This window comes from Triturus cristatus, chromosome 5_2 (assembly GCF_964204655.1).
Source record: "Triturus cristatus chromosome 5_2, aTriCri1.1, whole genome shotgun sequence".
Taxonomy (NCBI): Eukaryota; Metazoa; Chordata; class Amphibia; order Caudata; family Salamandridae; genus Triturus; species Triturus cristatus.
In genome coordinates this window covers 192352483-192367961 of record NC_140588.1, presented here as the reverse complement: position 1 = coordinate 192367961, position 15479 = coordinate 192352483, and the positions used below count along the sequence as shown (strand labels likewise).

Sequence of the window (15479 nt, the reverse complement as noted above, 5' to 3'; positions counted from 1 at the left end):
GGCGGCTGACAGGTCCAGGAGGATCAGGGCCGCGGTTTCTCCGTTGTCGAGCATGATCCTGATGTCGTCGGTGGCGGCGATGAGGGCAATTTCGGTGCTGTGGTTGCTGCGGAACCCTGACTGGGATGGGTCTAGGATGTTGTTCTCTTCGAGGAAGCTGGTCAGTTGTTTGTTGACGGCCTTTTCTATGACCTTCACTGGGAATGGGAGCAGGGAGATGGGTCGGAAGTCCTTGAGGTCCTTGGGGTCCGTCTTGGGTGTCTTTAGTAAGGCGTTGGTCTCTGCATGCTTCCAGCTCTCCGGGAAGGTCGCTGTCTCGAAGGAGATGTTGATGGTTTTCCGAAGGTGGGGTGCGATGGTCCTACTGGCCTTGTTGAAGATGTGGTGTGGGCAGGGGTCTTCCGGGGATCCGGAGTGGACGGTGTTCATGATCTTGATGGTGTCGTCATCGTTGGTCCAGACGAGCAGGCGGTTGGTGCGGGTGGTGGTCGTGGGAGTGGGGGTGTCGGCTGTTGTCGGGGTGGTGACGGTGTCGAAGCTGTAGTGGATGTCTGTGATCTTGCGGTGGAAGAAGGTGGCCAGCGAGTCGCATAGTTCTTGTGACAGTGGGATGTCGTTGGTGTTGCAGCTGGGGTTGGAGAGATCCTTCACGATGCTGAAGAGCTCTTTGCTGTTGTGTGCGTTGTTGTTGAGGCAGTCTCTGAAGGCGGACCTTTTGGTGGATCTGATGAGTTGGTGATGTCGGCGGGTGGCATTCCTGGGGGCAGTGTAGCTTTCCGGTTCAGTTTTTTTCTAGTTTTCGGCAGGTTCGCTTGGAGGAATGGAGGTCTTCGGTGAACAAGCTGGCTCTCTTGCTGGTGTGGGTGTTGGAGGGTTTCTTGAGCGGGGCGAGGGTGTTGGCGCAGTCGTTGAGCTACAGCTCATGTGCTCTCTATGCACTCAACATCGGCACGAAAAACAACTGTAAGCTCTCTTCACCCTCCAACACCCATGGACCCTTCACTTGTCGTCACTTTCGCCACTCCTTCACCTTTGCCGAGACCCAGGACTCTCCTCCACCCTCCAACAACAACTCCATCACACCCCAATCCCTGCAATGCCTCATCCTCAATGTTCGACCCTCCATAGACATGCCGTGGAAATATGGGACCTCCTTGACAGCACCACCCCTGACTTCACCTTCCTTACCAAAACCTGGACTAACGCCGCCTCGGGACCAGACATCGCGATCACCATCCCCGAAGGATGCACAATTACCCAGAAGGACCGCCCCAACCGCCGCGGGGAAGGCATCACCATTGCCCACAGAGCCAATCTCCATCTGAGCACCTACACCGAAGGGCCCACAGACCTAATGGAACACCTCCACTTCAAGATACAGACTAGCCTGTCCACCACCCGCCGAGGCACCCTTATCTACAGACCCCCCTAGGATCCCGCGCACCTTTCTCCGAATCCATCACGGACATCATCACCCCGCATGCCACCACCTCCACCGACTACACCTTGCTGGGAGACCTCAACTTCCACCTTGACAACTGCCAAGACCCCAACTCCACCTCCCTCCTGGACAACCTCCACAACATCGGACTCAAACAGATCGTACCAGAACCAATGCACTCAGAAGGACACACCCTCGACCCCATCTTCACAGCAGGAAACTCCATCACACCTCCAAACTCCCATGGACGGACCAAAGCTGCGTCCACTTCACCTTCAAAACAAACATCTCCTGAAGACGTCCACACCAGCTACAGTGCAGGAATTGGAATGGGATTTCCGACGAAAATCTCGCTGCCTCCCTCAGCAGCTCCGCTCCCACCATCCACAGATGACGACCCTACCATTGCCGCCCGTACCCTACACGATTGGTACACTGACTGCACAAACACCATCGCCCCCCCTCAAGCAAACGTCCAACCCACACACCAAGAAAGTCAGCTGGTTCTCCACGATCTCCGGGAATCTAGACGAACCTGCAGACGCCTCAATAAGCTAATGAGGAACTCCTAAACAGCTGACTTTGACAACTTCAAAGCAGCCACCACCGCCCACCACAAACTCATCAGATACTCAAGGAAGAAGGTACTCTAGGACAGAATCTCCACCCACGCACACAACAGTAAGGAACTTTACAGCATCATCAAAGAGTTCACCCAACCCAACAGTGAGACCACTGGCGTCCCCCCAGGACCTCTGCGACAGACTCAGCACCTTCTTCCATCACAAAATGAAGACCATCTCTGACAACTTCGAGGACAACAACCTTCATGAGCAACCCACTCTCACCGTTCCCTGCTCCACGCAGCAGACACTGAACAGCTGGACCGCCCTCAACAACGAAGACACCCTAAAGACTATGAAGACCACCCACACCGGGGCCACCACGGACCCCTGCCCCCACCCCATTTACCATCTTCGCCCCGAGCTTCAACGAATCATCAATCGCTCCTTTGAGACCGCCTTCTTTCCAGACGACTGGAAACATGCTGAGATCAACCCTCTCCTGAAAAATCCCTTGGGGGACCCCATCGACCTCAAGAACTTCAGACCGATCTCCTTACTCCCATATCCGGCGAAAGTCATGGAAGCAGTCAACAGTTAACTCGCCTCCTTCATAGAAGGAAACAACATCCTTGACTCCTTCCAATCAGGCTTCAGGAAGTACCACAGCACCAAAACCGGCCTTCTCGCTGTGACAGATGATATACGCTCCCTCCACGACAGGGCAGAGACTGTGGCCCTCATCCTCCTGGACCTCTCTGCTGCCTTTAACACAGTCTCACATCATACCTAGCCCGCCGACTTCACAAAGCAGGAATCAAGAACAAGGCCCTCAACTGGATTCGCTCATTCCTCTCTGGCAGAACTCAGCGGGTCAGGCTCCCTCCTTTCATCTCGGAACCCACACCTACCACCTGCAGAGTCCCTCAAGGATCCTCCCTCAGCCCCACCCTGTTCAACATCTACATGGTCCCGTTCGCATCCAAAGTCAGATCACATGGACTCAACATCATATTGTACGCAGACGACACCCAACTCATCCTCTCCCTATCCAACGAACCCAACATCTCCAAACACAACTTTCAAGAAGGAATGGAAGCACTCGCCAGGTGGATGAAGAACAGCTGCCTACAACTCAACATGGACAAAACCGGGGTGCTCATCATGGGTCCACGCCCTGACACCTGGAATGACACCTGGTAGACCCCTGCCCTCGGGAACCCTTCCTCCCCCACGGACCACGCATGCAACCTCTGAATCATCCTGGACTCTGAACTCAAAATGGACTGCAAGATCAACGCTGTCACCTCTTCCTGCAACACACCGTCCACCTACTCTGAAAGACCTTCAACTGGATTCTCCTCGATCACAGGAAAACTGTCACCCACGCCCTTATCAGCAGCAGACTGGACGCCAGCAACGCACTCTACGCCGGGATCAACAAGAACCTCACCGCAAACTCCAGAACGTCCAGAATGCCGCCGCCAGACTAGTCCTCAACCTACCGCACCAGTGCCACATCAGCCAAAACCTGCGTACACTACACTGGCTCCCCGTTGAGAAAAGAACCACCTTCAAGTTTCTCACCCACGCTCACAAGGCCCTTCACAACACTGGACCCGCCTACAAGAACCACCGCCTCTCGTTCCACGCACCCCAAAGATTCCTCCACTCAGCCCAGCTATCCCTTGTGATGGTACCACGCATCAAGACCAGAACAGGAGGACGCTCCTTCTCACTCCTCTCGGCCAAGGCATGGAACTCCCTCCCTCTCCGCCTTCAACATTCACTTACACTCTCCAAGTTCCTGAAGGACCTCAAGACCTGGCTCTTCAAATCACTGTGAACATCCAGGAGCTGCGCACCCCCCCTCCCCCTTCAGCACCTTGAGACACTTTCGGGTGAGTAGCTGCGCTTTATAAACCCCTGATTGATTAGTTTGAATGTAGGTCACAATCTCCTCCCATAGCAGTGAAACAAATTTACAAACGAACAACATGTGTTTGAAGTCGCCTATGCATTTAATGGAATTCCCAAATTTATAAGTCAGGATACCCACCTTATTGAGCCTGGAATGAGTCTGAAAAGACAGAAAACTACTTCGCTTTAGAGCTGGGAAGTTATCGAGGCAGAAGAGGGGGACTAAATACAGCCCAGTGCGCTAACTCTACAGATGGGGTTTATTGATAACTTGGATGCTTATTTTCCATTTATAATCTAGTGGGATGAGAAGTCTGGAATCTGCAGGGGGAAGCAGTTTTCGATTCAATGTTCCCTTGTTTATTTAGTTCCCAGCAATGTTCCGGACAGCTGAATTTAGAATGTTAAATTCTCCAAAAGTCAAGTTTGGGGAGATTGAATTTGCAAGCTTGAGAGGAATGTCTAACATTTCTAGATCACAGATCCTGTTGTTAATCCCATTCATAGCCAGTCCTCCCAGAACACAGACCAACCGTACATTTTGATGTTCCTGTTGTGCCATCATAAATTGTGATTAACACTTTCTTTATTTTTTTAAAGAAATAGTTTATTTAGACTATGCTAGGAATAGACAGATGCTCTTGTACGTTTATAGTCTAAATGTTAGAGATGCAACATTACATAAAATGCTATTCAATAAGACCAAAATAACATTGCATGATACCGCACTATGGCCCATCTTCATCATTTTTTCACGCAGCGCAACATAGAAACCCACCTTGCTGCACTGCGTGAAAGGGAAAGTGCAGGAATGTGCCATATTTAACATTATACAGCACATTCCTGTCATTTCTTAGTGCTGGCACACTTTTAGCTGCCTAGTGCCAAAGGTGCCTGCATTGTAGGCAGGATTCTTTTACTGAGCAGTAAGGGACAACTTCCTTCACAAAAACATTTAGAATTTTAAATTCTCCAAAAGTCAAGTTTGGGGAGATTGAATTTGCAAGCTTGAGAGGAATGTCTAACATTTCTAGATCACAGATCCTGTTGTTAATCCCATTCATAGCCAGTCCTCCCAGAACACAGACTAACCGTACATTTTGATGTTCCTGTTGTACCATCATAAATTGTGATTAACACTTTCTTTATTTTTTTAAAGAAAGAGTTTATTTAAACTATGCTAGGAATAGACAGATGCTCTTGTACGTTTATAGTCTAAATGTTAGAGATGCAACATTACATAAAATGCTATCCAATAAGACCAAAATAACATTGCATGATACCGTACTATGGCCCATCTTCATCATTTTTTCGCGCAGCGCAACATAGAAACCCACCTTGCTGCACTGCGTGAAAGGGAAAGTGCAGGAATGTGCCATATTTAACATTATACAGCACATTCCTGTCATTTCTTAGTGCTGGCACACTTTTAGCTGCCTAGTGCCAAAGGTGCCTGCATTGTAGGCAGGATTCTTTTATTGAGCAGTAAGGGACAACTTCCTTCACAAAAACATTCCTCAGAGTCATTTTCCTCTTCCCAAGTGCGCTGCAGAATGCAGCACACATAGAAAGAGGAGAAAACGAGGAGAAATGTAGATATTTCTCCCTGTTACGCCTCACCTGGGAGGCAGAGCATTTTGACGCGTTTCCAGGTCTAGCACTAATGGTAAATCTGGGAACATGCCAAAATCTATGGGTGGGTACGTGGGAACACCCACGCTCCACCTATGGAATGTCTCCCTGAGGCAGAGTAATGCAAGGCAGCAATTTGCGCTGCCACGCAATACTCCTGATTTATCAAGCCATGCAGGGCCATGCAGGGTGGCCTTGCATGGCTTGATTAATCTCACTTAGGTTTTGTATCACCCTTGGGCCCCCTTACATGGCACAAGAGCGACGCAAAACCTTGATAAATATGCTCCTACATTTCCATAAGAAATCTTCAGCTGGCAACTTCAACATTGGCTCACTACTGCTTTTGCTCACTAAGGGCCTCATGTAGGTAGCATACCAGTTACCACTTCTTAAATACCGAACGTTACCGAATCGGTATTTAAGAAGTAGTAACTCGTATGTAGGTAAAGTGTCGGTAATTTTTACCGATTCGTTAAAATTCGGTAATTACCGAATCGGTATTTACCGATTCGGTAATGAGGCATACCTTCCCATTGATGGGAAGGTATGCCTCATTACCGAATCGGTAAATACCGATTCGGTAATGGGGGGAACACATGCAAGGGTGGCAGGGTGTCACATTGACACCCTGTTGCACCCCTGATTCGGCCATGTGGGCACATGTGGCACACATACATGCCCTAAGGGCATGTATGTCTGCCACATTGCACACTGCTAAGCGCTTAAAAATGCTTACACACATCCATTCATTATTTACCACCAACTATTAGTTGGTGGTAAATACCGACTCCTATAAACACCCACACACTCCCCCTACATCTCATTTCTGTATTCGGAATTTTCCGAATCGGTAAAATTACCGATTCGGTAATTTTACCGATTCGGTAAATTACCGAATACAGAAATGAGCCCCCTACATACCAAAAGCCAAAATACCGGTCGGTAACGGTATAATTACCGAAAATCGGCCGTTACCGACCGGTATTTGGCTTCCTACATGAGGCCCTAACTGTGAAGCCTCAGTCCAACAACTCCTCCAGAAACTGAATGACCCCAGTAACCTGGTCTGGGCACCCACCACACCAAAGCATCTCTCTTGAAATACGTCTGAAAAGGTGTTCAGATTTTTTCAAATTTGGTCATTTTACTCCTAAGTGTCTCTGTTAATATTTCCATTGCACGTAAATGACACATTTTAGCCCACTACAGATACATTATTGGAGGCTCTGGCACTTTCCATTTCCATGCAACAGTCAATCTAGGTACTAGCAGCAAATGTATTATTGATTTTTCAGTAGGCGTTGACATTGGATAGCCTCCTTCATCATCTGCATTGCCTGATAGAGAGATCAAAGGATTCATTTGGAACTAGATGTTAGTAATGTCTTTAATAGATGACCGGACAACCCTCCAGAAATTCATAATTTCATTGCATTCCCACCACATGTATGTAAATACCTTTCAACCCGCAACCCAGGAAGCATGGTGCAAGAGGCATAATGTCTAATAACATTGACACAGGTGCATGATCGAAAAATACTTGAGTGTCTATTGTTGTGGGTCTCACAGATGGAAACAGTGCATATGAAACAAGCAAGTAGTCAGTTCTAGAGTGGGATCCATGCACATTAGAATAAAAGTATAGTCTTTTTGTCCGGGGTACTTTACGTACCATACATCCCTAACGATCAGATTCCTAATCCCACTAGTTAGTGAGCGAGATATTCCATCCAGGTACCATGTGGGACCAGACCTCCTTAGGTTACATTCAAGAGTAACCTTTAGTTCTCCTCCAACTATCAAAGCACCCTTTGCAAATTAGCATATGAACGGGAACACCCAAGAATGGAAAGCTTCCCTGCTATCATTGATTAAAACTTTCTTATCATCAGCCCAATCCTTTTTATCTGGAAGGGATAAAACATGTTGGTGCCTCCTTCTTAAAGATAGCTAGTATATGGTGTTGGTACATCAATTCTTTCTCGCGGCAAGCTATGTTGGAGAATTGGAGTCTGTCTTAAACACATTATTCCCCTTATTGAATAAGAAAGGCTGTTTGGTATGAGTAAACTGGCTATGCCCAATCACCCTGCTGTTTCATTAGCCACGTTTTTTAGGGCAACCTCACCTGTTTTAGAAAAACACCATAGAAATCAGATTCACTGTAGGACCTTGACTCAAGAAGGTTTACCTGGGAACACAGCAAAAAATTTGTGACATCGCTTATGACCATTCTCGGTATTTCTACTCTCCGCCAGATACGGGATCAATCGTTTTCCAGTGATGGTGTTTTCATTACATCTATCCAAATTATGTAGATATTCTGAAAACCAAATTCCCAGGTATTTATTGAAGAACAATTGCCATTAGTGACCCATATAGTCTTTCATTTGTGAATTGTAGATTCAAAAGAAGGGCCCCAGTTTTCTCCTTATTTTGGATCCTGCCTAAGGTGCACAGCAGCGATCAGTGATATCCAGGATGTTGGAAATAGTGTTGAAGGCATTGGCTGTAATAAGTGTAAGCTGCAGCTTTACGAATTCCAGATTTAAATGGTATGCTAGTGTTCTCAGGATCATTCAAAATTATACATATTATTAACTCATTGGCGACTAGAAACAGAAGTGGGCATAGAGGACAGCCCTGACATGTACCATGAACCATGTGTACAATTGGGAAGAGTCCCATTTACCTGATCCTGACCATGGACTCATCATAGTGTGTGCGCTTCACACGTGCAACCGTGTTCTTGAGTGCCTTGCATGCAGAAGTGTAGAAGCTCTCAGGCACCCCTTCTTCACGCCACTGCAAAGGGATCAGCGCTGCACGCCACAATTTATTTTTGTAATTCTTTTTGGCGTTACGTGCGGGCGATTTCTCTTTAACAATGGCGGATGCCTTTCTTAGTGCCATTATCGGCAACATCCCCACCCACAGTCTGAGCATGCATGAATAAATAAATACACAACACAACTTTTGTTATGGGAAAATATTGCTGCAGGTTTATTCCATACAAAAGTATGCAATATGGTGGGTTATTTTACGAGCAATCCAAGGGCAGGCAGCTGTAACCAACCTATGCTGCCCTGCTCGCCTGATGAGCCAGCACTGTGGGTAACCCAATCTGTGCTACACCTTTTGGGTGATCCTCTTCCCGGATCACGTGACATATTAGTCCCGTATTACTCACGCCCCTTTCTGGGCGTAGTGTAGCAAGGCAAGCCCCCGGTTGGTCAGGCCCCCAACCTTCAAAAGGACTAACGGGGCGCTGACGCGTTTTTCCAGGAACCTACCTTGAGGCTCCAGAGATTTGGCTCTGGCACCCCTATAGTGCTAGTGCAGAGGTACCCTTCTGTACCCATCTGCTTCCAGATCACCCTGTAACTCCGCCTGCAACGACAAAAGAAAACATTACAACGTTCTACGTACTTTGTCTGCCGGCCCCATGCCGGGTAAGCGGCAGGGTGGGAAACGGCATGTCCGGCGCAAAGAGGACGTCAGAAAGGCGGGGTGAGGTTTTGTACCCTCCCCCAACCTCTGTGCGCCGGAAGCGACGCACCTAGCAGGCCAAGGCGAAAGGACTCCTTCCCTGAGTCCAACCACTAAGGGGGGTGGTGTTTTGTCTCCGAATGGCACTAAAGGGCTGCCCTTTTAGGTGGCCCCGGGTGGGGGCCGCGGGCAGTCACATTTGTTCAGCGCAGCTCACCCACCCACCTCTTTATTTACTTTGGCCTTGGACAAATGAACCACAGTTTTGCTCCATCAACCAGGTCTTTTTGGACTGCAGTAAGGACATAGGGAAGGGGGCAGCGCACTGCATGTGGATTGATACTTCTGTCTACACCTATCGGTATTGTTTAATTGTATTTCTTCCGATCTGCATGTTTTTTGCTTGCATGCAGGAGCATAGACGCTCTCAGGGGGCTCCTTCTTCACCGCCATTGGAAAGGGATCAGCACAGCACCGTAGAAGGGCTTGGCTGTCCTGTCCCTTGTTTAGGTTTGGGATAACAGTGCCTCAGTACCTTTAGACAGACATTATTACAAGATTGCTACAAGAGTGGCAAATATTACAGGAGTTTAGTGAAAGTTTCGTATTTCAAGGTGTGCTTCCCTTACTGTGCATTATGCCTCAATGCACAATCATGTTAGAATTTTGTAATGATCCTGGTTTATACAAATTCGTGTTTGACAATAAATGAAATGCTTTGTCATTTTCGTAGCAAATGTATTTTAAGAAGGAAAAGAACCAACTGTATATACTGATTATTATCAAAATTTAAAAATGTATTACCAAACTGCCTTTGTGATTGTAGCAGGCGTGCGAAAGCGTGAGCTGCCTACGTTTTCTCAGTTAAGCCGCTGACGCGGTAAAAAGAGAGAGAGACTGAGGCTGGAGCAGGAGGGAGGGAGGGAGTTTCCTGCTGCAAGTGTCTGAAGGTCAAAGGTTGTGAAACCATACAGGGCTGCCCCTGGGTGCTTTGGGGCTAAAGACAGGTGCCTTTTTAGAACTCACGTTTTCTTAATAGACACTGATCTCCCTTTGTTCATTTTGGGATTCAGTGTGTGAGTCTGGAGAAGACTGTGACTTCCCTGCAGGCTTGCCTGATTCCACAGTGGGAGGGACTTCCTGCCTTTGTCAGGGGCCACTGCCCAATAGTGTAGGTACCTAGTGGGCTGGGGTAACAAGCATCCGCTCACTTCCAGACCAGTTTCCTTGCTCTCCAAAGAAACAAGTTTTCTGCAATGTGTAGGCAATCGCCTAGCAAGCAAGGCGCTGCAGTTCAAACACTCTAGCTCTAATCAGCATAACACTTTGATCAGACACGGTCAGCCTGCCCAGTGCTTAGAACCCGAGCATCCAAGAAGAGGAAAGGACAAAGGCCAAGGGGAAACATTCTGGCAATTCATTTATTTTTAGCTTTCCTTCAGTTCCCCAAAGAACCTATCTAACAAAGCAGTTATGTGCCCTTAGGCGCAGGTGCAGCTGCAGGTGGGAGGACAGACAGGCTGCAGGTTTGACGTGGCTTGTTTGTTTTGACTTGTGCCCATTGGCTCTAGCCAGCTGCCCTGACAGTGGGATTGAGTGAACCATCTCTCTCGCCATCACATTTCCACTGATATCGAAGTCTTCTAGTGTAGTTGGCCCCAAATGAGTTTTAGGAGAACTTTTTTAGGTCTCGCATACTCAGCGCACAAGCGCTGCATAGGAGGGGACCTCATGTAATTGATCACCACTTTTGCCTAAACGGTGCATGTTTTGCCTTGCTTTGTATTGCAACGCGTGCACGTTTAGCGTTTCCCTTGCGGGAGCGAGCGGTGGCGCCATCTATTAGCAATTATCGCCCTGCCACTGCTTGCTCCCGTAAGGCAAATGCCAAACGTGCACAAGTGGCAAAACAACCCAATGCAAAACATGCACGCGTTTAAGCAAAAGTAAAAGCTGTGCGTGTCTGGTCCCTGTTACCATGCAGAGACTGCTTGTTTCTTTTCTTTGTGAGCCACTCTCACTGCAGGCACGAAGTGTTTTTTTTAATTAATGGAGCATTGCGCTTTAATGCGCTTTAAATTATTTTTTATTAACAGAGCATTGCTCTTTAATACGCTTTAAATTTTAAATGCAGTACTGGGCTGTACAGAGCCCTCATTGCTGTGCATACCCTACATGAACGGATATTTGTTTGTTGTGTAGTGTGCAGTACAAGGCTGTACAGAGCCCTCATTGCTGTGCGTGCGCTACATGAACGGATATAATAGGCTCTTGCTCTACAAGGTCTGCTGGCTGTTTGTTTAGCAAATTCATACAGCTTAAACTGAACTCAAGAGTAGTAGAGACCTGTACAAGACACCCAGTTACGTTACATGAGCCACTCTCACTGTAGGCACGATGTGTTTTTTTTTATTAACGGAGCATTGCGCTTTAATGCGCTTTACATTATAAATGCAGTACTGGGCTGTACAGAGCGATCATCATGCGTGAATAATCAATTAATCTCCCCATTGTCCCTCTGTTTACTAAAAACGGGGTGCTAAGGAACATTCACATGCGCTATAAGAAGGGACCACCCCGTTAAATCCGTTTTGTGTTCTATCTACTCGCCGTTTTTTGTTTCTAACATTCGGCCTCTTTCTGCTCTCCCATTTGCCCCCTTTGAGATCCTCCTTCTGCATTCTGCCAGCACCCTCCTACCCAATAGTCGTCCACCACCATCACAACGTCTACCACCACCACACCACGTCCACCACCACCACCATGTCCACCACGTCCACCATGTCCACCACCACCACCACCATGTCTACCATCACCACCACCACGTCCACCACCACCACCAGGTCCACCATGTCCACCACCATGTCCACCACATCCACCACCACCAGGTCCACTATCACGTCCACCACCACCACATCCACCACCATGTCCACCACCACCATGTCCACCACCACCACATCCACCGCCAACACTACCACCATGTCCACCACCACCACATCCACCACCACCACATCCACCGCCAACACCACCACCACGTCCACCACCACCACCATGTCCACCGCCACCACCACCACCATGTCCACCACCACCACATCCACCGCCAACACCACCACCACGTCCACCACCATGTCCACCACCACATCCACCACCACCACGTCCACCACCACCACCACCACATCCACCGCCAACACCACCACCACCACCACATCCACCACCACCACCCCCACCACATCCACCACCACCATGCCCACCACCACCATGTCCACCACCACGTCCACCACCACCACGTCCACCACATCCACCACCAAGTCCACCACCAGCACGACGTCCACCACCACCACGACGTCCACCACCACGTCCACCACCACCACGTCCACCACCACCACTACCGTGTCCACCACCACGTCCACCACCACCACGTCCATCATCATGTCCACCACCATGTCCACCACCACCACATCCACCACCACCACGTCCACCACCACCATGTCCACCACCACAAAAAACCACCATCATGTCCACCACCACCACCCTGTCCACCACGTCCATCACCACATCCACCACCACCATGTCCACCACCACAACCACCACGTCCACCACCACCACGTCCACCACCACATCCACCACCAGCACCACCACGTCCACCACCACCACGTCCACCGCCCCCACATCCACCACCACCACATCCACCACCACCATGTCCACAACCACCATGTCCACCATGTCCACCACTTCCACCACCACGTCCACCACCAGATCTACCACCATGTCCACCACTACCACATCCACCAACACCACATCCACCACCACCACCATGTCCACCACCATGTCCACCACCACCACGTCCACCACCACCACGTCCACCACCACCACATCCACCACCACCACATCCACCACCACCACCATGTCCAGCACCTCCACATCCAGCACCACCATGTCCACCACATCCACCACCATGTCCACCACCATCACATCCACCACCACCACGTTCACCACCATGTCCACCACCACCACGTCCACCACCACCACATCCACCACCACATCCACTACCACCACATCCACCACCATGTCCACCACCCCCATGTCCACCACCACGTCCACCACCACCACGTCCACCAACACCACATCCACCACCACCACCACGTGCACCACCACCACATCTACCACCAACACATCCACACCACCACCACATCCACCACCACCACATCCACCACCACATTGTTCACCACCACCACGTCCACCACCACCATGTCCACCACCACCACCATGTCCACCACCACACCACTTCCACCACCACGTTCACCACCACCACCATGTCCACAACCACCAACACCACCACGTCCACCACCACATCCACCACAACCACCACGTTCACCACCACCACCATATCCACCACCACCTCCACCACCACCACCACATCCACCACCACTACATCAACCACCACCATGCCCACCACCACCACTACTTCCACCACCACCACCACGTCCACCACCACATCCACCACCACGTCTACCACCACCCATGACAGGTAAAGTGTCACTGGAGGGAAGGGGTAATAGGAGTGTCAACCCCGGCTGTACATGCGACATTTAAGGATGCATTAGGTGCGAGAAGACAGGAATAGGGGCTAGAAGTATTACCCCAGACCCAAGATACATTTTGAAGAGGCGTAATGTCACAGGGGCTCCTGTAAAAGCACTTTCAGCATCTCTACCTCACAGTGGCATACCTGCACGAGCCACTCACTCAAAACAAGCATTGGCATAACCAATAGGTCTCGCCTTTGGGACCTTATAAGTGATTAGCCATGGAACACTTGATGTTGTTGCACCAAGGATATTGTGCTGGATAACTAAACACTTATAAAGTCCCAAAGGCGAGACCTATTGGTTATGCCAATGCTTGTTCTAGTCAAGCTGCTGGTCCAGTGGATGCCCCTATATGATAGGTCCCTTTGCCAACAACTGTCCTTTAATCAGCCCATCTCCATATTCACTCCTCAAAGTTTGGTACCCCTGGGAGATGCTTCAGTGAGTGTTAGTGCACTCCATTCTGTGGTCCTTCATTAAAATATTTAAAAGTCATTAAGATAATTTAGGTCCCTGACTGGTTCTAGCCAGAACTGTTTCCCGCTGCTCCCCGACTGGTAGATGTGTTCATTGGGCACCAGAGTCCTGTGGGATCTTGAGTATTTCAAGAATTTGCTAGGAGCGTTCTCCCAGTTTTGGTGGTGGGAGTTTAGCTTCACTGGATTTTGGCTTGGTTTTGTTCAAAACTCAGTTGCAGGGTGTCAAACACAGGGAGATGCTTAGCCTTGCAAATGGAGCTGAATGAGATTGTTAAGTATAGGGCGAAACCTATGAGATCCGTTTAGCTGCAATATATGTGTCGTTGAATAATTTATACTTATTGATTGTGTGAAGTAAACAAACTTCAACATTGCTCCACTCCATTAGCCTGAAGCTTAGCTCGAACACCTGGATGCTTTCCGGAGGGATCAACTTTACAGCAAGAGATTGCCAAGTGTGTAAATACAATAAATACCCTTGAGTTGTATTTCGGTGTCTGAACGTGCCTCTGTTTTTTATCTGCATCATATTTTTAGTAGCCCTATTTTATCTATGCAATTTTTACAAAGGTATAGAACTGATTGGGCATTCAGTTTGTTGTATGATATTCACAAAGTCACGCAGTATCTCGCCGGGGTTATTTAGATTCAGGGTTGGACTGGGACAGAAAATAGGCCCGGACACCAAAATAAAAGTGAATTAGGAAGCTAAAAAAAAGTGGCTCATGTTTGGAAATTGCGGTACATTTTACCTTGTAAATACACACTGTATAAGTGTTTTGCAAGGTATGGAAGACTGTGCAGATTTGAGCTTGCTGCAGGCAATGTTTGTGGTAATATTACATAAGGTAAGAGTATAAATTGACCCACAAGGCCATAAAACGTCAATAGGTCAAACTTTCCGTGATGCAAGACCTATTGCATTGCAAATGCTTGTTTTATCTATCTATCTTTATTTTGGATTTTGGCTGCAGGCTCAGTCCAGGAAGTCTTCCGGGAGGAACCAATAGCTGGGCAGGTAAGTTTGAGGGTTCAGGGACAACGTGCACCTCAGGTCCTCTTCTCAGGGCACAGGGCGGCCAGATGCCGGGGTGTCTTTTGAGATCGGATTTCACCTTACCGGGACACTCGCGGTTGGGGGTGGTCTCCATGCAGAGGCTGCAGGCAAAGTCGGGGTGTCCTGTAGGGGTCAACCCACGGTGGACTCGTACTCTGGAGCGCTGGGGGACCTCACTCAGACCGGTTGGCCACTTGGACTCGGGGCGTAGGCAATGGGTGCAGTGGGGGGGGTCCAGGCGTCGGGTTTCTTCGTCCTCAGGAGGCTCAGAGCTTTCCTTTGTAGTTACTTTTGAACAGAGCTGCT

The 15479-nt window shown here is 49.0% G+C and overlaps 1 pseudogene; it reads right to left on the bottom strand.

Moving 5' to 3' along the window:
- Positions 1 to 1224, bottom strand: part of LOC146822777 (uncharacterized) — a 43499-nt pseudogene extending 42275 nt beyond the window's left edge.
- Between the last annotated feature and the right edge of the window lie 14255 nt (positions 1225 to 15479).